At 41.1% G+C, this 25,678-nt stretch overlaps 1 protein-coding gene across 16 annotated transcripts in view; it reads right to left on the bottom strand.

Moving 5' to 3' along the window:
• LOC105484451 (RAB GTPase activating protein 1 like) overlaps positions 1 to 25,678 on the bottom strand; it is a 796,528-nt gene that overhangs the window by 89,041 nt on the left and 681,809 nt on the right. Inside the window, exon 1 of one of the 16 annotated variants that reach the window (XM_071069724.1) lies at positions 12,255 to 16,906. The exons of the other annotated variants lie outside the window; for them this stretch is intronic. The gene's annotated coding sequence lies outside the window, so the exon portion shown is untranslated. Of the gene's footprint in view, positions 1 to 12,254; positions 16,907 to 25,678 lie in introns of those variants that run through there. 16 annotated transcript variants of the gene reach the window in all.

Below are 25,678 nucleotides of genomic sequence, written 5' to 3'. Positions count from 1 at the left end.
TTTTCTGAAACAATGAGTGGCCAGTCATTTTCATTGCATACAAACACTGGCATTAACACAGCACTAAGTAAAAATCTGTTCTTTTTCTTATCCTATAGTTACTCCGTTGAAACTTTAAGACAGTCATATAGTACAAAGAAACCCTTTGCAGACAGCTCATTTATAGAGAGAAGCTAAGTATTTACTTACTTGCTACTCAATTTAAAATACAAACATGGCAGGCAACCAACCAGGAGAAGAGCTAAAAGTCTGAAAGCACTGCCCTTTTCTCTACTATAGAAGTTACGAGGTTGAACCTTGGAAAATTTCCACAAAATAAGGCTTTGCTAAACACATTTACCTTATCAGAAAGATTGTATCTCAAAAAAGGTATGTTGTTCTTCAGGCAAGACAAGAAAAACTGCCTGTCCTAATCAACAGTACACAGGGACAGACTTCTATCTCTAGAAACACAAGGTTTAGTGCTGCTACCCTTCTCACACAGCAATGATATGCAAGGCAAAGGCTGTGGAGGAAACAATCAAAATCTGTACAGTTATATTGTTTTATTATATAGCTCTTAGAAATAAGCATGTAGAGGTCAGGTGCAGTGGCTCACACCTGTAATCCTAGCACTTTGGGAGGCCAAGGTGGGCAGATCACTTGAGGTCAGGAGTTCGAGATCAGCCTGGCCAATGTGGTAAAACCCTGTCTCTACTAAAAATACAAAAATTAGCCAGGTGTGGTGGCATGCACTTGTAATCTCAGCTACTTGGGAGGCTGAGGGGGGAGAATTGCTTGAACCTGGGAGGCGGAGGCTGCAGTGATCTGAGATTGTGCCATTGCACTCTAACCTGGGCGACAGAGTGAGGCTTTGTCTCAAAAAAAGAAAAAAAAAAAAAGAACGAAAGAAGTAAGCACATAGTAAACTATGCTGGATACCCCTACTTACACCCAAGGGTACTGTCTGTGCCATCTATAATAAAGACACAAAAGCTTTCACACAGTGCTACACAATAATTAAACTCTGATTACTGGTGCTGCTTAATGAGGAGAATATCACATGATGATGGAATAAAAGCAATCAGAAGCTGATACTATTAAAATGGCACATATTTCAATAATTTTCAAGGTTTAAAAGTCTAAAAACATATGACTACATATATCTGGATTAAATTTTACTGTTAAATGAATCCCTTTCTGACAATCTAGAAGAGACCAGAATTCAGTTATTTTCAACAAATTAGCCTCATCTAAGATTGACACACATTTTCCATATGAAATAAACTTATCAGATTAGACACAGCTGATACTCTACCAGATTCGGTTTGTGCCCTATTAATATGCACTTGGTTATACTTTGCTTTTTAAGTCATCAGACATTTCTAGATATGATTACGTTCTTTTCTGAGAATATTCAAACTTCCTCAAGTTGGCTGGGTGCAGTGGCTCATCAGGCCTGCAATCCCAGCAGTTTGGGAGGCCGAGATGAGAGGATCACATGAGGCCAGGAGTTCAAGAACAGCCTGAGCAACAAAGTGAGGCCCCATTTCTACAAAAAAATGAAAAAGTTAGCCGGGCATGGTGGCATGCACCGGTAGTCTCAGCTACTCAGGGGGCTGAGGCAGGAGGATTGCTTCAGCCAAGAGTTCAAGGCTGTAGGGTGATATGTCAGCACCACCACTGCACTCCAGCCTGGGTGACAGAGAGAGACCCTGTGTCCAAAAAAATAAATAAATAAAAGAAGGAAAAGAAACATAATGAAATCAAAGACTATGTATTTGTTTTTTTCTGATATTTCTTGTGATAAGGCATGATACATCTTAGCCACTTATAGACAGTTCCAGCTTATCCAGTGATGAAACAAGTATCCAACTCTTTAGGTATATCTTTGAGTTACTCTAACGGGGCAATAGATGTGAGTTGATCTGTCCAGATTCTCTTACTTGGTTCCTATTGTGTGACAAATTTGAGAGGCTACTGGCAGAAAAAAGTAGTAAAATCTACAGAACAGAACACAATCATCTGTTTCATTTGGATATGGAGCATATCCAAAACTCTGAGAGGAGTTTAAAAATCACTGTTTCCACAGTCATCTTTAATCTACGCCATCAAGGCAAGCATAGTGCAACTCTGGAAGCAGTAAGCACTTCCCACTGCTCAGCCATGTGTCTCTATGTTCAGCGGCTTAGAAGAATCATAGGATCAGCAAGTGAGCTTTAACTTCTATAACAATAATAATTAAATTTCACATACGAGTATTTGAATGGGGTATATTTAACACCTTGAAATTTAATAAGATGGTGTCATTACTAACTAGACAATAGGCTCACAAAATTTATCTCGTCTTCTAAGCACATTCTCAGATTTTATAAGTTTTAGTGAAAAATCCCAAAATATCCTTTATAGGTGAATACGACTCTATTTCATAGAAAGATAAAGCTTTGAAAATGTAACAAAGTTATTCAACTCACACAAATTTGCATTAAATTGAGCTATTATTTCCGTAAGTGTCAACAAAGCCGTTTGCACTCAGTATTACATAGAAGTTTGCTTTCTTTAAAAAAAAAGCAAAAATAAACTTCAAGAAAGTTTAAAACTTTTTAACAAAAACACTTTCTTGAAAGTGAAAAGACAACCTGCAAAATGGAAGAAAATATCTGTGTCATATAGCTTACTTGACAAAAATTTAAAAAAAAATAAAAAATAGGTAAAAAATCTGAATAGACATTTCTTCAAAGAAGATATACAAATGGCTAATAAGCAGAAGAAAAGGTACTCAACATAATTAGTCATTAAGGAAATGCAATCAGAATCACAGTGAGATACCACTTCACACAAACCAGGATGGCTAGAATCAAAAAATGGAAAATAACATATGTTAGGGAAGAGTGGAGAAATTAGAACCTTCTATATTTCTGGTGAAAATGTAAAATGGTTGAGCTGCTGTGAAAACAGTTTGGTGGTTCCTTAATAGTTAAATATAGAATTATGATTTAAGCAAGCAATTCCACTCCTAGGTATATACCCCAAATAACTGAAAACAGGGGCTCAAACAGATACTTGTACAGATCATCTCTGACTTACAATTACGATTTTTGTATGTTGATTTTGTATCCTGCAACTTTACTGAATTTGTTTATCAGTTCTATCAGTTTTGTGGTGGTGTCTTTAGGTTTTTCTATGTGTAAGATCATGTCATCTGCAAATAAGGCTAATTTGACTTCTTCCTTTCCAATTTGGATGTCCTTTCTTTCTTTCTTTTGCCTAATTGCTGTGGCCAGCACTTCCACTGTGATGTTGGAAAAAAGTGGTGTAAGTGGGCATCCTTGTCTTGTTCTGGCCCTAGGAGGAAAGGCTTCAACTTTTCCCCAGTCAGTACAATGTTAGCTGTGGGTTTGTCATTTACAGTCTTTATTATTGAGGTATAATAATTCCATTATTATTGAGGTATATAACCATTCCTTCTACTTCCATTTTGATGAGGGGTTTTATCATAAAGAGATGCTGAATTTTACTAAATGCTTTCTTGGCATCTATTGAAAAATCAAATGGTTCTTGTTATTGGTTCTGTCCATGTGATGTACCATGCTTATTTATTTGCATATATTGAACCTTCCTTGCATCTCCATCTCCTTGATGGGAGACTTTAAACTACAGCTTTGATCTCACTACTTGTTATTGGTTTGTTGAAGTTTTCTATTTCTCATGGTTCAGTCTGGGTAGGTTGTATGTATCCAGGAATTCCTCCATTTCTAGGTTTTCCAGGTTGTTCATAACAGTCTCTAATGATGCTTTGTATTTCTCAGGTTTCAGTTGTTATATTTCCTTTCTTGTTTCTGATTTTATTTACTTGGGTCTTCTCTTTTTCTCAGTCTAAAGTTTTGATTTTATCTTTCCAAAAAAACCACTTTCATTTTGTTGATCTTTTCTATTGTTCTTTTAGTTTTAATTTATTTTATCCTAGTTTCATTTGTTTCAAAACATTTTTAGGATGGGCACAGTGGCTCATGCCCATAATCCTAGCATTTTGGGAAGCCAAGGTGAGAGGACAGCTTGAGCTCAGGAGTTCAAGACCAGCCTGAGCAACACAGTGATACTTCATTTCCACAAATATTTTAAAAAATCAGGCCGGGCGCGGTGGCTCAAGCCTGTAATCCCAGCACTTTGGGAGGCCGAGGCGGGCGGATCACAAGGTCAGGAGATCGAGACCACAGTGAAACCCCGTCTCTACTAAAAATACAAAAAATTAGCTGGGCGCAGTGGCGGGCGCCTGTAGTCCCAGCTACTCAGGAGGCTGAGGCAGGAGAATGGCGGGAACCCGGGAGGCGGAGCTTGCAGTGAGCCGAGATCGCGCCACTGCACTCCAGCCTGGGCAACAGCGTGAGACTCCGTCTCAAAAAAAAAAAAAAAAAATCAGTCAGGTGTATGGTGGCACACACCTATAGTCCCAGCGACTTGGGAGGCTGAAGTGGAAGGATCACTTGAGCCCAGGAGGTAGAGCTTGCAGTGAGCTGAGATCATGACACTGCACTCAAGTCTGGGCGACAGAGTAAGACCTTCTCTCAAAAAACAAAACAAGGCCGGGCGCGGTGGCTCAAGCCTGTAATCCCAGCACTTTGGGAGGCCGAGGCGGGCGGATCACAAGGTCAGGAGATCGAGACCACAGTGAAACCCCGTCTCTACTAAAAATACAAAAAATTAGCCGGGCGCGGTGGCGGGCGCCTGTAGTCCCAGCTACTCAGGAGGCTGAGGCAGGAGAATGGCGGGAACCCGGGAGGCGGAGCTTGCAGTGAGCCGAGATCGAGCCACTGCACTCCAGCCTGGGCAACAGCGTGAGACTCCGTCTCAAAAAAAAAAAAAAAAAAAAAAAAAAAAAAACCAAAAACTTTTTTTTTAAATTTCCTTTTTAGTCCTTTTGTTATTATTATTATTTTGAGATGGAGTCTCACTCTGTCACCCAGGCTGGAGTGCAGTGGTGTGATCTTGGGTCACTGCAACCTCTGCCTCCTGGGTTCAAGCGATTCTCCTGCTTAGCCTCCCAATTAGCTGGGACTACAGGCACGTGCCACCACACCTGATATTTTTTGTTTGTATTTTTAGTAGAGATGGGGTTTCATCATATTAGCCAGGATGGTCTCGATCTCCTGACCTCATGATCTGCCCACCTTGGCCTCCCAAAGTGCTGGGATTTCAGGTGTGAGCCACCGTGCCCGGCCCCTTTTTAGTACTTTCATTGACCCATTGGTCGTTCAAGAATACGTTGTGGCTGAGCCTAGTGGCTCACGTCTGTAATCCCAGCACTTGGGGAGGCAGAGGTGGGCGGATCACCTGAGGTTCGGGAGTTTGAGACCAGCATGACCAACATGGTGAAACCCCACCTCTACAAAAAATACAAAAATTAGCCGGGTGTAGTGGTGGGCACCTGTAATCCCAGCTACTTAGGAGGCTGAGGCAGGAGAATTGCTTGAACCTAGGAGGCAGAGGCTGCAGTGAGCCGAGATCGCACTATTGTACTCCAGCCTGGGCAATAAAGTGAGACTCTGTCTCAAAAAAAAAAGAATACGTTGTTTAATGTATTTATTTAATTTATTGGTGTCTTTTTGATGTTCCTCTTGTTATAGATTTCTAAGTTTTTTCCATTGTGGTTGAAAAAGATACTTGATATGATTTCTTTATTAAAAAAATATGTTCAGACTCATTTTGTGGTCTAAGACATGGTCTATTCTAGGGAATAGGGAATGGTCTATTCTAGGGAATAGACCATGTGCTGATGAAAAGAATGTGTATTCTGCAGCAGTTGGGTGAAATGTTCTGTAAATGTCAGATAGGTCTGTTAGATTTAGTGTGTAGTTTAACTCTACTGTTTCTTTGCTAATTTTCTGTCTGGATCATCTGTTACTGAGAGTGGGGCTTAAAATCCCCTACTATTACTGTATTGCAGTTTACCTCTCCTTTTAGATTTAACATCTGCTTGATATACTTGGGAACTCTGGTGCTGAGTGCAAAAATAAACAATTGTTATATCCTCTTGCTGAACTGATCCCTTTATCATTATGTCGTGACATTGTTTGTCTCTTTTTACATCCTTTGATTAGTGTACTATTTTATCTAACTGTAGCTATTCCTGCTCATTTTGGTTTCCAGTTGCATAGAATATATTTTTCCAACCCCTTCACATTCAGTCTATGTGTGCCTTGACAGGTGAAATGGGTTTCTTGAAGGCAGCATATAGCTGGGTCTTGTTTCTTTATCCATTCAGCCACTGTATGGCTTTTAATTGGAGAACTGAGACCATTTATACTCAGTGTTGTTATTGATAAGTAAGGATTTACTAATGCCACTTGTTGCCTGTCTTGTGGTTGTTTTGGGAGTCCTTTCTTTCTTCCTACCTAATAGGTAGTAAATTTGTTGCTTTTATTTTTAGTGAATCTATCATAGGTTTTTTGCATTGTGCTTATCATGAGAAAAAAAACATCTTATAGATATAACAAATTATTTTAAAAAGATGACAATGTAGGGGCCAGGTGTTATGGCTCATGTCTGTAATCCCAGCACTTTGGGAGGCTGAGGTGGGTGGATCACTTGAGTCCAGGAGTTTGTGACCAGCCTGGGCAACATGGCAAAACCACGTCTCTACAAAAAATACAAAAAAATGAGCCAGGCGTGGTGGCATACACCGCTACTTGGGAGGCTGAGGTGGGAGGATAACCTAAGCCCAGAAGGTCAAGGCTGCAGTGAACCATAATCATGCCACTGCAGTCCAGTCTGGGTGACAGATGAGACTCAATCTTAAAAAATAAAATAGACAACATATCTTGGATCACAAATAAAAGAACAGAACCAGGCAAAGTAAAACAACATGACAAAATTCTACTCTGCCTCTCCCTTTTGACTTTCAGTTGCCTCATTTTATATATTTTTCATTATCTATCTCTTAACAGACTGCTGTAGCTATTGTTACATTACAGTAACAGAGTATTTTGGGTTTATCTTTATAGTTAATTTTACAAGTGGGTTTTATATCTTGAAACCTTTTTTTTTTTTTTTTTTTTTTTAACCCATTAGTGCTTTCTTCTTTCAAATGGGAGAGCTCCCTTTATTTCTTGTAAGACAAGCCTGGTGGTGGTGAATGACTCAGTTTTTACTTGTCTGGGAAAGATTTTATATCTCCTTCATATGTGAAGGATAACTTTGCTGTGCACAGTATTCTTGAATGTAAGTTTTTTTTTCTTTGAGCACTTTGAAAATGTCATTTCATCCCCTCATGGCCTGTGTGTTTTCCATTGAGAAGTCTATTCCAGCCAAACTGGAGATCCTTTATACGTTATTTACTTCTTTTCTCTTGCTGCTTTTTGAATCCTCTCCTGATCTTTGATCTTTGAGAGTTTACTATATCCCTTGGGATATCTTATTTGGGTTGAATCTGTTTAGTGATCTCAGGCTTTCTTGTACTTGGAAAGTTTTCTATTATTATTATTATATTTTTATTTTTTGAGATGGAATCGCACTCTGTCACCTAGGCTAGAGTGCAGTGGCACCATCTCAGCTCACTGCAACCTCTGCCTCCCAGATTCTAGCAATTCTCTTGCCTCACCCTCCCCCAATAGTTGGGATTATAGGCATCTGCCACCACACCCAGCTAATTTTTGTATTTTTAGGAGAGACGGGGTTTCACCTTGTTGGTCAGGCTAGTCTCGAACTCCTGACTTCATGTGATCCACCTGCCTTGGTCTCCCAAAGTGCTGGGATTACAGGCATGAGCCAATGCACCCAGTCTATTATTATATTTTGAATAAGCTTTCTAGGCTAGGCGTGGTGGCACACACCTACAATCCCAGCACTTTGGGAGGCTGAATTGGGCAGATCACTTGAGGTCAGTTCGAGACAGTCTGGCTAACATGGTGAAACCCCATCTCTACCAAAAAATAAAAAAATTAGCCAGGAGAGTTGGCACACGCCTTTGGTCCTAGCTACTCAGGAGGGTGAGGTGGGAGAATGGCTCAAATCTGGGAGGCAGAGGTTGCAGTGAGTGGAGATGGTGCCACTGCACTCCGGCCTGGGTGATAAAGTGAGATCCTGTCTCAAAGGAAATGAATAAGCTTTCTACCTCTTCCTTATTCTTGCTCAGCTCTCTCTTGAATACTAGTAATTCTAAGATTTGATCTTTTGAGGCAATTTTCTATATATTATAGGCCATCTTTATTATACGAGATGATAAAGTGAGATCCTGTCTCAAAGGAAATGAATAAGCTTTCTACCTCTTCCTTATTCTTGCTCAGCTCTCTCTTGAATACTAGTAATTCTAAGATTTGGTCTTTTGAGGCAATTTTCTATATATTATAGGCCATCTTTATTCCTTTTCATTCTTTTTCTTTATTCTCCTCCATGTATTTTCTTTTCTTTTTTTTTTTAGACAGAGTCTCACTCTGTTACCCAGGCTGGATTACAGTGGCGCGATCTCAGCTCACTGCAACCTCTGCCTTGTGGGGTCAAGTGATTCTCCTGCCTCAGCCTCCTGCGTAGCTAGGATTTCAGGCACCTGGCACCATGTCCAGCTAATTTTGGTATTTTTAGTAGAGATGAGGTTTCACCATGTTGGCCACGCCAGTCTCGAACTCCCGACCTCAAGTGATCCATCTGCTTCGGCTTCCTAAAATGCTGGGATTACAGGTATGAGCCACCACACCCAGACTCCTCTGTGTATTTTCAGACAGTCTTCAAACTCACTGATTTTTTTTTTCCTCTGTTTAGTCCTTTCTACTGTTGAGAGTCTTTAATGAAGTCTCCTGTTCAGGAAATGTATTCTTTAGTTCCATGATTTCCATTTCATTTTTTATTATTTCAATCTTTGCTAAACTTCTCTGATAAATTTCTGAATTGCTTTTCTTTGTTATGATGGTGATCACTGAGTTTCCTTAAAACTGCCATTTTTAATGCTAGGCTGCAGATCTTACAAATCATCACTTAAGGCCAGTGACAGAATTTTTGCTCTGTCTCTTTGGAAAGGTCATGGTTTTTGCACTGAAGGATTAGTTATTTATTCTAGTATTTGCATTGAAGGATTAGTTATTTATTTTAGAATTTTCTGTCTGGCTTGTTTTGGTTTTCATTAGACATAGTTCCTTAGCAAATCTTTACTACTAGGTCACTTCCTCCTTTTTGGCTCTTGTGGCATCTTAAAGCCCGGGTTCACCTTGGCTCTAGTTGATTGGAGTGCTCCCTGTCCCAAACTAGGGAGATCCCAAAGAGATTATCCCAGTGGTGTGAGAAGGCTGGCTAGAGGTTCCTGTTCAAGGAACCTGTGAAATATACCTCTCTTCTCATGCCTCTCATCCCAGCACGTTGAGAGGCTGAGGTGGGAGGATCCCATGTGCCCAGGAGTTTGAGACCAGCCTTGGCAACATGGTGAGACCCCGTCTCTACAAAAAAAATTTAAAAATTAGCTGGGCATGGTGGCACCCACCTGTAGTCCCAATACTCAGGAGGCTGAGGTAGGAGGATTGCTTGAACCCAGGGGGTTGAGGCTGCAGTGAGCTGTGTTCATGCCACTGCATTCCAGCCTGGGTGACAGAGAAAGACCCCCCTCCCCCCCAAAAAAAAGGAAAAGAAAAGAAAGAGAGAAATGTACCTCCTATAGAATAGTGCTACTGAACAGCCACTTTTATGTGGCATCTCCTTTGGCCTAGTTACAAAGCAGAGTTTTCAGAGCTAGGGATGAGAGTCCCATTTCTCCCCTTTGTCTGCCCGTCCTTGGGGCAATATTCCTCCTTTAGGCAGTCATGATGCTTCCTGTGGGTTAAGGCAAGAAGAGGTCTCCTGCCAGGTAACCCAGTATGGTGGGAAAAGATGGTTGATCACCTCAATCTCTCTTTTTGTTTTAGAGACATGGTCTTGTTCAGTCACCTAGGCTGGAGTGCAGTGGTACAACCATAGCTCACTGGAACCTTGAACTCCCAGGCTCAAGTGATCTTCTCACCTTAGCCACCAAAGCACAGGGATTACAGGCATGGGCCACTACATCTGGCCTCAATCTCACTTTTTCTAGTGTAGAAGCCATAAGTTGGGGAAAGATTTTCCTCAAGCTTATTGCCAGGCAGAATGGGGGAGAGAGCAGCATCGTGGATATGGAAGTTCAGTTCTCCTACTGACTGCTCAGAGCTGTTGCTAGCAAAAATCTTGGCGCTATGTATTTGTTTTTGGTTTTCTGTCGGGGGAGGGGAGAGTGAAGGCAGCTTGCTTCCATGGCACCATTTTAAAATCAGAAATCTCCCTAGGAATTTTTTTTTTTTTTTTTTGAGACATATTTTCGCTCTTGTTGCCCAGGCTGGAGTGCAATGGCGCGATCTCAGCTCACCAAAACCTCCACCTCCCGGGTTCACGTGATTCTCCTGCCTCAGCCTCCCAAGTAGCTGGGATTACAGGCATGCACCACCATGTCCAGCTAATTTTGTATTTTTAGTAGAGATAGTATTTCTCCATGTTGGTCAGACTGGTCTCGAACTCCCGACCTCAGGTGATCCACCCACCTCAGCCTCCCAAAGTGCTGGGATTACAGGCATTAGCTACCACACCTGGCAAGGAAATTTTTTTATCCACTTCTTATCCACCTATATCCAGTGCTATATGGCTTTATATGGTTTTATATTCAAACCCTAATGCTATACTGCTTTATATTCTAATTCCAACTCATTTGCTCAGAATTCTCTTTCCCCATCCCCCATATGAACATTGTATTTTCCCATATGCACTGTCATACATTACAAAGTCCATTGTCAAATACCCAGATAGAACAGCAGAATCTGTGGAAGGTCTGCGATAAAGAAAAATGCATTATCTCGGGCTGGGCGCGGTGGCTCAAGCCTGTAATCCCAGCACTTTGGGAGGCCGAGATGGGCGGATCACGAGGTCAGGAGATCGAGACCATCCTGGCTAACACGGTGAAACCCCGTCTCTACTAAGAAATACAAAAAATAGCCGGGCGAGGTGGCAGCGCCTGTAGTCCCAGCTACTCGGGAGGCTGAGGCCGGAGAATGGCGTGAACCTGGGAGGCGGAGCTTGCAGTGAGCTGAGATCCGGCCACTGCACTCCAGCCTGGGCGACAGAGCGAGACTCCGTCTCAAAAAAAAAAAAAAAAAAAAAAAAAAAAAAGAAAAATGCATTATCTATATTAAAAGAAGTTTCTCTTTATATTATACTCAGACACACATTCTACTCACAATCTGAAGACAAAAGCTCATGTATTTCACCAGATGCACATTTCATAAACCCAGAGTTTTAATGGGACAACTCCAACTACAGAATGATCTGTATTTCTATGGCATAACTGGGCATTGAAGCTTTAGGCACCCAGGTGAAGGCAAATGCCTTTGGAAGGATATTTACACTTACAGTACTTGTGTGTCTTGGAATTCTAGGTAGTTTCCCAAACTCTCCAGGAAACAAGAATTGTTCTGTTGCCTCTATAACTCTAATATACAAGAGAATTTTAGAAGATGCATACAATGGAAAAAAATTTACAGCTGCTGGAATCAGAGACTGGAATTTATAATATAAATCCCAGTTTTGTCACTGAGTCCTGATGTCTTAGCCAGTTTCCTTAACTTCCCATAAGTTTCCTCACCTTTAGTTTCAGAAGGCCGGGCGCAGTGGCTCACGCCTGTAATCCCAGCACTTTGGGAGGCCGAGGCGGGTGGATCATGAGGTCAGGAAATCGAGACCATCCTGGCTAATACGGTGAAACCTTGTCTCTACTAAAAATACAAAATATAAGGCAGGCGTGGTGGCGGGCGCCTATAGGCCCAGCTACTCGGGAGGCTGACGCAGAAGAATGGCGTGAACCTGGGAGGAGGAGCTTGCAGTGAGCTGAGATTGCGCCACTGCACTCCAGCCTGGGCGACAGAGCGAGACTCTGTCTCAAAAAAAAAAAAAAAAAAACCACAAATTAGTCTCAGAGATCAATCCAAGATGGCCGATTAGACACAGCTCTGATCCATTACACTCATGGAGAGGAATGAAAAGGGATGCGTGAATTCAGCACTGAAATATCCAGGTGGTTACACTGGGACTAACTAGGCAAACAACCTGACCCAGAGAGAACAAAGAAAAGCAGGGTGGGGCAGGCAGGGCAGCGACAGCCCACCCAGAAGTGGCAGCGACGGCCCACCCAGAAGTGGCATGAAGCCAAAAGAACCTCCACCCCCAGCCAAGGGAAACAGTGATTGTGCAACCCCACCTAGGAAACCACACTTCTCCCACAGATCTTTGTAACTCACTGATCAGGAGTCTCCTCATGAGACCATGCCACCAGGGCCTTGGGTTTGATACACAGAGCTGTGTGGAGTCACGGCACAGTAGCCACTCAGGTACATGCAGAGTCCCAAGAGTTTTAAACACTCCAGCCCCAGGATTCCCAGACAGGTGGAAAATCCATCTGTATATATCCCTAGGAAGGGAGCTGAATCCAGGGAGTCAAGCAGCGGTGTTTTGTGGGCCCCACTTCCACAGCACCTCACAAGTTAAGACCGACTGGCCTGGAATCCCAGTCAGCCAATGGCAGTGGGTTAGAGTCCATCAGAGAGAGCTCTGAATTCCTGGGGGGAGGGGCAGCCACCATCTCTACAGTTCAGTCAAGTCAGTTGCTCTAGTCCGTTAGCTGCGGAGAATATAGGTGGTCCAAACAAGGAAGGGACCTCCTCCAACACAGCATACCTGCTCTACCAAAAAGCAGCCAGACTGCTTCTTTGGGTGGGTCCCTGATCCTGTTCCTCCTGACTGGGTGACAATTCCCAATGTGGGTCTTCAGACACCTCCTACAGGTGGGGGTGGGCTGGCAAAAGGTCAGTTTCCCCTAAGATGGAGCTTCCAGAGGAAGGAGCTGGCTGCCACCTTTGCTTTTTTGCAGCCTACACTGGTGATACCTCCAGGTACAGGAAAAACTGAGGCAACTAGGGTCTGGATTGGACCCCAGCAAACCACAGCAGTCCAACGATAGAGTGGCCTGATTGTTAAAAGAAAAACAAACCGAAAACTACAACAAGATCAACAAAACCCCACAAAAACCTCACTCAAAGGTCAGCAACCTCAAAGATCAAAGGTAGATAAACCCACAAAGATGAGAAAGAATCAATGCAAAAATGCTAAAACCTCAAAAAGTCAGAGTGTCTGTTCTCTTCCAAATGACCGTTAACACTTCTCCAGCAAGAACACAGAACTAGTCTGAGGCTGAGATGGCTGAAATGACAGAAGTAGGCTTCAAAAGGTGGGTAGTAATGAACTTCACTAAGCTAAAGGAGCATGTTGTAACCTGATATGGTTTGGCTGTGTCCCCACCCAAATCTCATCTTGAATTATAGTTCCCATAATCCCCAGGTGTCATGGGAGGGATCAGGTGGAGATAACTGAATCATGGGGGCAGTTTCCCTCATCCTGTTGTCATGATGGACAGTTCTCATGATATCTGATAGTTTTATAAGGGGGGCTTCCCCCTTTACTGGGCACTCATTCTCTCCCCTACTATCATGTGAAGAAGAACGGGTCTGCTTCCCCTTCTGCCATGATTGTAAGTTTCCTGAGGCCTCCCCAGCCATTCTGAACTGTGAGTCCATTAAACTTCTTTATTAATTATCCAGTCTCGAGTATGTCTTTATTAGCAGTGTGAGAACGAATTAATACATAAGCCAATGCAACGAAGCTAAGAATCATGATAAAACAATACAGGAGCTGATAGCCAGAACAGCCAGGTTAGAGAGGAACATAACTAACTAATGGAGCTGTAAAACACAACATGAGAACTTCACAATGCAATCACAAGTATCAATAGCAGAAGAGACCAAGGGGAGGAAAGAATTGAAGAGCCTGAAGACTATCTTTCAGAAATAAGACAGACAAATAAGAACAGAGAAAAAAGAATAAAAAAGGAATGAACAAAACCTCCAAGAAATATGGGATTATGTAAAGAGAACAAATCTATGACTGACTGGGGTACCTGAAAGAGATGGGGAGAAAATAACCAAATTGGAAAACATACTTCAGGATATCACCCAGGAGAACTTTGCCAACCTAGCAAGACAGGTCAACATTCAAATTCAGGCTGGCCACAGTGGCTCACACCTGTAACACCAGCACTTTGGGAGGCCAAGGCAGGTGGATCACTTGAGGCCAGGAGTACAAGACTAGCCTGGCCAACTTGGTGAAACCTTTAGCCAGGTGTAGTGGCTCACACTTGTAATCCCAGCTACTCAGGAGGCTGAGGCAGGAAAATAGGGCCTGGAGGCAGGGAACATAGGCCAATCCACACTGATTTCCTACAACTAAATCAAGTGAAAGCACTTGAGCAATGACAGGAATGTGAATGGCTTTGTAACTTCACTTCATCCTCTCCAAACATTTACACTTTGTAACTTCACATCCATCCTCTCCATTTACATAGACCACACACACCAAGTAACATCCTCTCCATTTACACTTCGTAGCTTCACATCCATCCTTTCCATTTACCTAGATCACACACACCAAGTAACATCGTCTCCATTTAAAATAGGGCGCAGTCTGAGTAAATGACTCTGTGACTCTATTCTCTTCATTTATATAGAATATACGCCAAGTAACCAATGAGAAACCTCTGGAGTATTGAAACTCCAGAAAATTCTGTAAGCAGGGCTCTTATGCTCAGGCCCGCTCCCACACTGTGGAGTGTATTTTTGTTCTCAGTAAATCCATGCTTTCGCTTTCCTCACGTTGTGTATGCACTTTGTCTAATTCTTTGTATGAGATGCCAAGAACCTGAACACCTTCTACTGGCAACCTTCGAGTACATGTAGTAATTTACTGGAATACCTATGGGCATTCAGAGGAATTCACTAATTTTCTGGTGGACAGTCCTAACTGCTAGTTTTGTTTTTCCCCAATTGAGTTAAAATCTGTATCTCTAGTAGCTTCTACTCATTAACCACAATTCTGTCTTGTATTCCAACTTCTGCACTATAGTCCTTCAGGAATCTGAAGATTATTCTACCCCCCAAACATTCCCCTCTCCCAGTAAGTGCTCTCTCCTCTCATGGGATTTGCTTTACCAGCCTGACTTCCAGTCTAGCTATATCCCAAGGGTTTCAGTATCATGACATCCATGATTATGACTGCTTTCTTGTTCATTTTCTATGCTTAAACATTTTTTCTATATTACCTTTATAATGATAAAATGAATTTTATTTCAAAAAAACATACATAGGAGTCATCAGAATACCTTCTCCAAAATACTGACTAAAATATGCCTCATGACAAAATTGATATTGAAATCTGAAAGGAAAAGGAAAAGAATAGAGAGCAGGATGGATGAGGACACTGTTACTTCTTTCTAGACATGATACTCTCAGGGTGCATAAACTCACATTAGGGATCTTTGATCTGAAAGGGCTAATCCAAGTCCCCTACTCTAAAAATGAGAAAATTTAGAACTAGGAAGATCAAATGAATTGCCCAAGTTTAAATAATTGGCCTAATGTTTTTGATAGAGCCACGAAATTAATGAAGGCCCTGCTAAAAATCTTTTGAACAGTTTTCCACTGCCCTTTGCATAAAGCCCAATTCCTTATCATAAATAGCAGGGTTCTTCGTAATTTAGTTCCTAACGTCTTCTCCAGCCTAATTTCAAGCCCCTCCTGAGCTCTTGTACTCTATGATCCATTTATTTAATTTCTTTAAGAGTTTTTTTGTGTGTGTTTGGTTTGTTTGTTTGTTTTCTCCCCAAAGTCTCTGCAGTTTAAGTTCTTTGATGCACATTTCTAAGGCTGAATGTATTTCTCTTCTTCCTAGAACACTCTTCCCCATAGCCTCATTCTCTTCAGCTGATTAAATCCTACTCATTCTTCACTTCTTCTCTGACCCCTAACTTGGATTAGTTCTTGCTATATGTTCCCCAAGAACCCAGGGCTTCAAATTTAGATGAGATCAGAGGATGTTCCCAGAGGATTCAGCACTCCCTCTCTTTACAAAACTCCAACCCTTTTTTTGAGTACGTGTTTAATATCGATGTTGCCTGCTAGACTGTAAGTGCTGTGAAGGCAGGAATGGCATTTGCTTTGCTCTTTTATTTAGTCTTAGCAGTAACACATTACTAGGCACAAAGTAAATAATAAATATTCCATTTTAAAAAGGCTTAAATTAGCTCATAATTGCTAAAAATATTTATTAAAACATTGTTAACATGCTATACTATACAGTCACTGTTTAGTATCCTTGCAATAGACCAAGGCTCCCTTTCCATGTATAAAGCACAAAGCCCAACAGAGAACTGCTGTTATTCAGACAAGCATGATTACTTTATTATCCAAACATCTAAAAGAAAGTAAATAAAAATCTGATAACAATGTCAATCACTGTTAATCATTCACCTTCAAAATCCATGCTCCAATAATAAAAGAAACTCTAATTATAGATTTGACGTCTAAATTATCACCTTCCTAAGAAACTGCAAAAGTTTAGAAAAGTTCAGATTCTGATCATCAAAGGGATATATAATCAAAGGAATATTGTCTGTAACATCTAATGAGGGAGTACAAAGAACAAATGCCATGCATTTGGAATAATGATTAAGAGCACAGCCCTAGAGCCAAAAGCCTGTGCTCAAATCCTGACTTTACCATTTTCCAGCACTGTGACCTTGAACAAGTAACTTAATCTGTGCTTCAGATTTAACACCTGTAAGACAGGCCTGAAAAACTGTACTTACATCATCAAACTGTCTTTTTATTTTGTGTCTGTATTAGTGCTATTAAGATGAAACCTAGCCTATCACACTGCAAGATTTATGGATTCTGCCTTTTATGTTCCTCTTATGTCAGTTCTGTTTCATCTCAACTTGTTCATACACTAATTTTCTTTTCCTATTCCAAGTCTCCTCATTGAAGTCAGTGAGAACCAAGAAATGAAATTAATTATTTCCTTTTTTTTTTTTTTTTTTTTTTTTGAGATGGGGTCTTACTCTGTCATCCAGGCTGGAGTCCAGTGATGCGATCTCAGCTCACTGCAACCTCTGCTTCCTGGGTTCAAGAGATTCTCCTGCCTTAGCCTCCCGAGTAGCTGGGATTACAGGTGCCTGCAACCAAACTGGCTAATTTTTACTAGAGATGGGGTTTCACTATGTTGGCCAGACTGGTCTTAAATTTCTTACCTCAGGTGATCTGCCTGCCTCAGCCTCCCAAAGTGCTGGGATTACAGGTGTGAGCCACCATGCCAGGCCAATTCTCTCCCTTTGAAGAGTATCAAACACTAACAGGCAAGTACATTTTAGCATTTATGGGAAAGTCTCTAAAAGCAGAGTAAGACTGAATCTGCAGAAGCAGATGTGCCATGGAGACATTTACAGCAATATGGTCAGTATAATGTCAGCAACACTGTTGCCACAGTCATCATGGCTTTTATGTTAGCATAGGTGGGCCCAGGCTCCTGAGGTCAGAAACAGGTTGACATCTACTGGCTTGGCTTAAATAGATCAGAAGCAAGTGAACATTTCAGTATGAATTAATAACGATTTCATATAGTTTTCGTACATGTTTAATACATAAGCAACTACAACATAGATTAAAGAATTAGAGTAGGCTGAATGCCATTTCACCCTGGGTGGAATTATTACTTTTGTCTTACATTGTTTTTCTTTGCTTGCCCCTTCTAGATTATTTAGGGGAATGTAACAAGTGGCACTTAATAGTGGGATACTAATAGCACTTCAAATTTGTATAGCTTATACATATTTTAAACCCTTTATTCTCAAGTTGAACGGTTTCCATTATTTTCTCTAAACAAACTTGAAAGAATGAATAATTTTCATTCACTTATTCCATTTACTTATTTGACCAATTTTCATTCACTTAGTCCATTTACTTATTTGACCAATTTTAGTAGAATATCTACCATGTTTTGACCTGATAAGGGTTCAGCGGAAGTCCTTGTCTTTTGGCAGGTGTCTGTTAAACAACTTGGGGCCAGGCGCAGTGGTTCACGCCTGTAATCCCGGCACTCTAAGAGGCCGAGGTGGGCAGATGACTTGAGTTCAGGAGTTTGAGAACAGTGTGGCCAACATGGTGAAATCTTGTCTCTACTAAAAATACAAAAATTATCTGGGCATGGTGGTTAGCACCTGTAATCTCAGCTACTCGGGAGGCTGAGGGAAGAGAATGACTTGAACCTGGGAGGCGGAGGTGGCAGTGAGTCTAGATCATGTCACTGCACTACAGCCTGGGCAACAGAGCAAGACTCTGTCTCAAAAACACACACACAAAACAAAACAAACAAAAACAACAAAAAACCCAACTTGGTTCTGGTCTCAACAGTCCTCTCCTGCACCAAAAGTAGCACTTCAAGCTCCATTTTGATCCACAACAGGAAATGTGAGCACACATTCTAACATAATAGGTGAAAGTCATTCCTAACAGAAAAATGAAATTGAGAGCTTAGCCAACTCAGTCATGCCCTCTTAGATAAAATATATTTATTTTCCAGCCTTCTCTTTCCTTTTTGCACCCTTCCCAACACCACAAAAGGAAGTCATTGAAAACATTTAATTCTTGTGTAACAATCTTGAGTGCTAAAGTTAAACCTTGTTTCTCAAATCTTTGGAGTTCAAGTCAATAACAAATTGGACTACACATTTACAGATGCCATTAACACTTTAAATGGAAGATATATTTCCTGCCTCTTTAGTAAGAAGGAAGTTGAGCAGCCTACACCCAAGCAATTTGTACCTTTCAGGCAGCAGCAATAAAAATGATCCTTTTACATGAAGGAATAAATTAATGTGTTAGGTTGGAGAGCACTGTAGAGCTTCCAGTTAAATGTTAACTATTTAGAGGAATTATCCTGATTCTATCATTTATCACATATTGTGTAGTTTTAACACTGCCTTGCAGATATGGAATCCCAAATCATCAAAATTGTGGTCACAATCTATTAGCTTGGTGGACTTTGATAGATAGCTCAGTAAATGCACCTTCCCTCCACCCTGGCCCTCCCTCCAGTGTAATCTTAGGATGTAATTACGGAGGAAAAAAAGTTTTGAAGGTACCTTAATGTATTTCCCTAGCAGCAGGATGCATGTGCTCAGAGTAGCAGTGACTTGGAAATATTAACTCGTATACTCAAAGAATAGTCTGGGAAGGATTTGTCACAAACTGTTCCTACAAGTAGAAGACTTGCTATTAATAATATTAGGATTCTTCCAGAAGAGGGCTTTCGAGTATGAAAAGTTACCCTCCTTCCAAGTATTCTATGTGGCTGATAGTTGTTGAGATCCTGATTAGGAAGTACCTGCTAGTGAAGTGTTACAAAGAGGGAAAGTAGCACATGTGATTTGAATCTATCTAAAAGGCTTGTAGTGAAGCCCTTAAAGAAAATAAAACAGTTCTTTCTGTCTTTAAAAGACATTCATCTATTTAAGAGATCTTTGTTGTATAGCTCTACGTTAACAATTATGCTGTAATTTATGCAGGTATATGCATCACTTTTGTTTTTTTCTCTCTTCCTAGAAGGAATCACAAGAATTTCTTAACAAGTGATTGTCTTTGGAAACCACTTTGTATTTCCTATTTTTTATATATATATTTTTATTTTAAAGGCATAAAAGTTCAAAGAGAAAATAATATTCACCCCACATAATTAAACATTCAGCTTGCCAATCCACACAGAGCCAGCCATTTGCTAAGCCTGTGATTTCAGGGGCCGAGAGAACGGAAGAAGTTTTTAAAACATTTATAATTATTTATATTGTGATTCCAAATGGGTGATCTGGAGAGATGTTTCAATATATCTGATTCTTGAAGAAATTATGCCAAATTAGAATTCACTAATATCAGTATAAAGTAGTACACATACAGGGCCACATAATGATGTATTATAAAAAATTTGTCACCAATCACTTTCCAATACAAAATGATAATGGACAAATCAGAAATGAGGTAGCCTGGCTGGCTGTGTTGGCTCATGCCTGTAATCCCAGCACTTTGGGAGGCCAAGGCGGGCAGATCACCTGAGGTCAGGAGTTCAGACCAGCCAGGCCAACGTGGTGAAACCCCGTCTCTACTAAAAATACAAAAAAAAAAAAAAAAAAAAAAATAGCTGGGTGAGGTGGCGGGCGCCTGTAATCCCAGCTACTGGAGAGGCTGAGACAGAAGAATTGCTTGAACCTGGGAGGCGGAGGTTGCAGTGAGTCATGATGGCGCCCTTGCACTCCAGCCTGGGTGACAAGAGCAAAACTCCATCACAAAAAAAAAAAAAGAAAAAAAGAAATGAGGTAGCCTGAAGCAATAGCAATATTCACTTTTGCAAGTGACGGACCATCCCAAAGTGGATCAGCTTTAGTAGCCTCATCAAATAATAAAATGTACAGGCCAAGAACACCAACCACCAAAGAACGGCATGTAAATACTACCCTTGAGTTCCATCCAATCTTCTTTTCAAAGCTGAGACTATTGAAACTTGGAGAAACTTTCGTGAAAACCAGTAACTTACAAAGTAGAAAAGAAGCTGGAAGGTGAAAAGGCTGGCACAAATAACACTGATGAACAATTTCGTGTTGATATTCATATTTCTTCAACCAGGGGTTACAGTGGTGGAGCTGGAAATAGAAACTAATTTCTCCCTCTGACTCTCTACCTGGTTCCTTCCCTCTAGACTTTTCAGCACTCGTGGCTAAAAATGGGACCCACTTGAGAAGTGTGCTGTGTCCCGGGGTGAGTCGCCCGCGGGTGGGCTGAGCCCAGGCGGAAGAGGGCAGTGGGTAGCTAAAGGCGTCTGGTCATCCGGCCCGACCGAGTACTGGAGCCAGCCAGAGCCACCATGCGAGATGCTTGCGGGATCCAGGGAAGCCGCGGGCTCCGGGCCGGTTAGAGATGTAGTCGCAGAGGCTACCGCCGCGGCCACCGTGCCCACCCGGACTGTGGGCGACTTTGTATTTTCTAACCCACCTAACACATATATTGGTTTTCTTTTATTGTTTTATAGACAATAGGAATTATTTGGATAGGGAGATTACCTCAGAGTAGTAAATTTATGAGTAACTTCTGTATTTTCTTTCTGTGTTTCAGTTTTTATTTATATATGTTTTCAAAATTTTCTACAGTCAACATATTATTTGAATCCTTAGTAAAAAGAAAAGCTCATTTAAATCCAAGAAAAGTCTGAGCATGGTGGCTCACATCTATAATCCCAGTACTTTGGGAGTCTGAAGCTGGAGGACTGCTTGAAGCCAGGAGTTCAAGACCAGCCTGAACAACACAGCAAGACCCTGTCTCTACAAAAAATGTTTTAAAAATTAGCCAGGCATGGTGGCATGTGCCTGTAGTATCAGCTACTTGGGAGGCTGAGGTGGGAGAATCGCTTGAACCTGGAATTTCGAGGCTGCAGTAAGCTATGATCATCACTGCACACGAGCCTGAACAACAGAGACCCTGTCTCCAAATAAACAAAAAAAGCAAGACAAATCTTTAGGGACTACACCTTTTTGGCAAACGTCAATTTAAATAAATACACACAAATAGCTATTCTTTTAATAAAATTCATTAATCAACCTTATTATATGATTTTCCGACTCAAAACCTTCATTTATAGAATTTAAAATATCAGTTACTCAGCATTACATACAAAACCTATCATGATCAACTTCCACTCTCTATTTCCTGGCCTACCCCCCACATTTTAGCCAGATGGAACAAGTTAAAGTTCCTCTTGTGCCACCTTTCTATCCTGTGCCTCTTAAAGTGCTATTCCTTCTGCCTGGAACATCTTTTCCGTCCCCTGACAACCCGATAAATTCCTATTTTTTCTTAGAATCCTGTTCAAAAGTTTCCACCTTTAAACAGGCACAGGTATACACTGCTGATGGGTATATTAACTAATATAACCTTTAAGGAAAACAATTTGGCTTTATCTATCAAAATTACAAATGAATGTATCCTTCAACCCAGCAGTTCCACTCCTAGGAATTTAATCTACAGATATACTCACACACTTTTGTGAAATGTTGTATCAGATTATTCACCGCAGTATTGTAGGAGCAAAATATTTAAAACAACCTACACACTCACAGAGTGGGAGGGAGTTGGTTACATATATTATAGAAATCTATACAGTGGGCCGGGCGCGGTGGCTCAAGCCTGTAATCCCAGCACTTTGGGAGGCCGAGACGGGTGGATCATGAGGTCAGGAGATCGAGACCATCCTGGCTAACACAGTGAAACCCCGTCTCTACTAAAAAATACAAAAAAAACTAGCCGGGTGAGGTGGCGGCGCCTGTAGTCCCAGCTACTCGGGAGGCTGAGGCAGGAGAATGGCGTGGACCCGGGAGGCGGAGCTTGCAGTGAGCTGAGATCCGGCCACTGCACTCCAGCCTGGAAGACAGAGCGAGACTCCGTCTCAAAAAAAAAAAAAAAAAATCTATACAGTGAAATACTATGCAGCTTTCAAATGAACAAGGACACCCTTTGTGAACTGACAGAGAAAAATCAACACATACTGTTAAGTGAGAAAAGCAAAGTACAGAACATAAAAGGGACACCAAAAGCTCTGTAAAAAGAGAACACATATAAATTTGCTTGCATGTATAAAAATATTTATAGAAGGATACTTCTAAAAAAAACTACTAAAACTGCTAGGAAAACAGGAATAGTTAGGTAGCTTCACTGGATATCATTTCATATTTGTTGAAATTTTGATACTGTGTGCATGTATTATTGATAAAGTAAAATTGTAAGAGTTTAAAAATCAAAACCTGTACTTTAAAACATCTTTATGAAAATATCTCTAATTATCTCCACCATTCCTTTATTCAATAATTAGAACCTTACTGGCTGCTAACACTATGTGCCAGGTACTATGGTAGGGAGAGAGAGAGAAGAAATAAAACAACCCACAAGGAAAATGAACTTCAGTGTACAACTCAGAAAAGCAGATAGAATATCCCTTTTCAGTGAGTGCACAGGGTGCAAGGTATGACAGGAGCATATAGGAGAAACAGCACCTACACATTTCTAACAGTGCTCACATCACTGACTCATGCATGGCTGTTTACATGGCTGTCTCTCAAACTGGACTGTTATCTCTTTGACGATGTCTCAAAGCTTAACACAGTGCTATGCACATAGGAGGTATACATGGTTAAGTGAACCACTAAATAAAGGTATAACAGAAATAATCACTGCATTGTTTTTTGTTTTTTGAAACAGTTAAGAGCTAATTAAGGCTGGGAGTGGTGGCTCACACCTGTAATCCCAGCACTTTGGAAAATCAAGGCAGGAGGATCACTTGAGCCCAGCAGTTTAAAATCAGCCAAAACAACTTAGTGAGGCTCCCTCTTTACAAAAAGAAAAAGAAAAAGAAAAGGAAAAAAATAGCTGGGCATGGTGGTGTACGCCTGCAGTTCTAGCTACTTGGGAGGCTGAAGAGGGAGAATCACTTGGGCTCAAGCATTTGAGGCCACAGTGAGCCGTGATTGCACCACTGTACTCCAGCCTGGGTGACAGAGTAAGAGAGACTATCTCAAAAAAGAACAGAAAGGCTGGTCACTGTGGTTCATGCCTGTAACCCCAGCATTATGGGAGGCTGAGATGGGAGGATTGCTTGAAGCCAGAAGTTCAAGACCAATCTGAGCAACAATGTGACGCCCCCCCCGCCGCCCCATCTCTACAAAACACACAAAAAAATTAGCCAGGTGTGGTGGCATGCACCTGTAATCCCAACTACTTGGGAGGCTGAGGCAGGAGGATCATTTGAGCCCAGGAGTTTGAGGCTGCAGTGAGCCATTATCATGCCACTGTAGTCCAGACTGGGTAACAGAGAGACCCTGTCTCAAATAAAAATAAAACAGGGTTGGACGTGGTGGCTCACGCCTGTAATCCCAGAACTTTTGGAGGCTGAGGCGGACGGATCACAAGGTCAAGAGTTCGAGACTAGTCTGGCCAATATGGTGAAACCATGTCTCTACTAAAAATACAAAAATTAGCCGGGTGTGGTGGTGGGCATCTGTAATCCCAACTACCCAGGAGTCTGAGGCAGGAGAATGACTTGAACCCAGGAGGTGGAGCTTGTAGTGAGCCAAGATCATGCCACTGCACTCCAGCCTGAGTGACAGAGCAAGACTCTGTCTCAAAAAAAATTAAAATTAAAATTAAAAAATAAAACAAAAATTTTAAAAAAGAAAACAAAAGAGCTAACTAAGTACTCAGCTAGACTCTAACCTGATTCCATCATCATAAGAACTTAGTATATGGATCTAAGGATAAAAAGATTTAAAAATAAATTCCGTATCGTATACATATACACACATGAATGTATTTAATTGTCACAAACATACTGAAGGTTATGCTTATAACTATGTGGGATTTCATCTTCCCCCAATATATTAAATATGTACAGAGTGTGTATAATTCCCGTAGGCACAATGCTGGGCTTGAAATACAACAGTAAAAACAGAAATAGCTGGCCGGGCATGCTGGCTCACGACTGTAATTCCAGCACTTTGGGAGGCCAGGTGGGTGGATCACTTGAGGTCAGGAGTTTGAGACTAGTCTGGCCAACATAGGGAAACCTCATCTCTATTAAAAAAATACAAAAATTAGCTGGGCGTGGTGGTGCGCACTTGTAATCCCAGTTACTTGGGAGGCTGAGGCATGAGAATCACTTGAACTCCAGCCTGGGTGACAGAGTGAGATTCTGTTTCCAAAATAAAAAACAACAGACATAGGGAAGTTATAGGTTACTGAGAGATTCATTAAATAATCACAAAAGTAATTTTCTATACCATTAAGAGGAAGAGAGAAAGTGGAAGGCACAATCAAGATTTCTCCTAGTCTGCAGTAAGGAAAGAAAAGACTTGTAAAAATCTTTGTGTCTCAGTCAGTATCAGATAAAGGTTATATTAGGGGTATGTGGAGGGAATTCATTGAATTGAACTTAGATTGAAAAAAAACCTTTATTTTCCTGAACCTCTAACTGAAATTTATCAGTTCCTTCTATTATAAATGTAGCCAATAATCCACTGTGTTATTTGTGATTCTACCACCGATATCACAGATTTTTCATTCACATTATATGTATTACATATATCTCAAAATTATTTTGCAATTATATTAGCCTCACTACCATTTCTTGCTATTTAATGTGTTTAATAAAGAAGTTCTTATTACTGTATCATAAATCTGATTTCTATCTGTTTTTGTAATTGTATTTTTTTTTCTTTTGAGATGAAGTCTCGCTCTGTCCCCCAGAGCTGAAGTGCAGTGGCGTGATCTCAGCTCGCTGCAACCTCTGCCTCCCAGGTTCAAGCAATTCCCTTGCCTCAGCCTCCCAAGTAGCTGGAATTACAGGTGCATGCCATCACGCCCAGCTAATTTTTGTATTTTTTTGGTAGAGACGGGGTTTCGCTATGCTGGCAGGCTAGTCTCGAACTCCTGACCTCAAGTGATCTGCCCACCTCAGCCTCTCAAAGTGCTGGGATTACAGCGTGAGCCTCCGCACCTGGCCTATTTTAGTGTATTTCAATACAACTGATTTCCTTTGTAATCTTACCTATCTTATTTTATGCATTTAAAAATATTTTTTTCTGATAAGGGGTCCATGGACTTAACCAGACTGCCAAAGGAATCCATGACTCCCCCCAAATTTCTGCAAATCCCTGGGCTATAAATATGGATCAGGTTGAGATAACAATGTT

The sequence above is a fragment of the Macaca nemestrina genome, chromosome 1, assembly GCF_043159975.1.
Source record: "Macaca nemestrina isolate mMacNem1 chromosome 1, mMacNem.hap1, whole genome shotgun sequence".
Lineage (NCBI taxonomy): Eukaryota > Metazoa > Chordata > Mammalia > Primates > Cercopithecidae > Macaca > Macaca nemestrina.
Note: the sequence above shows the minus strand (reverse complement) of the source record. Positions and strands in the feature narration are given on the sequence as shown.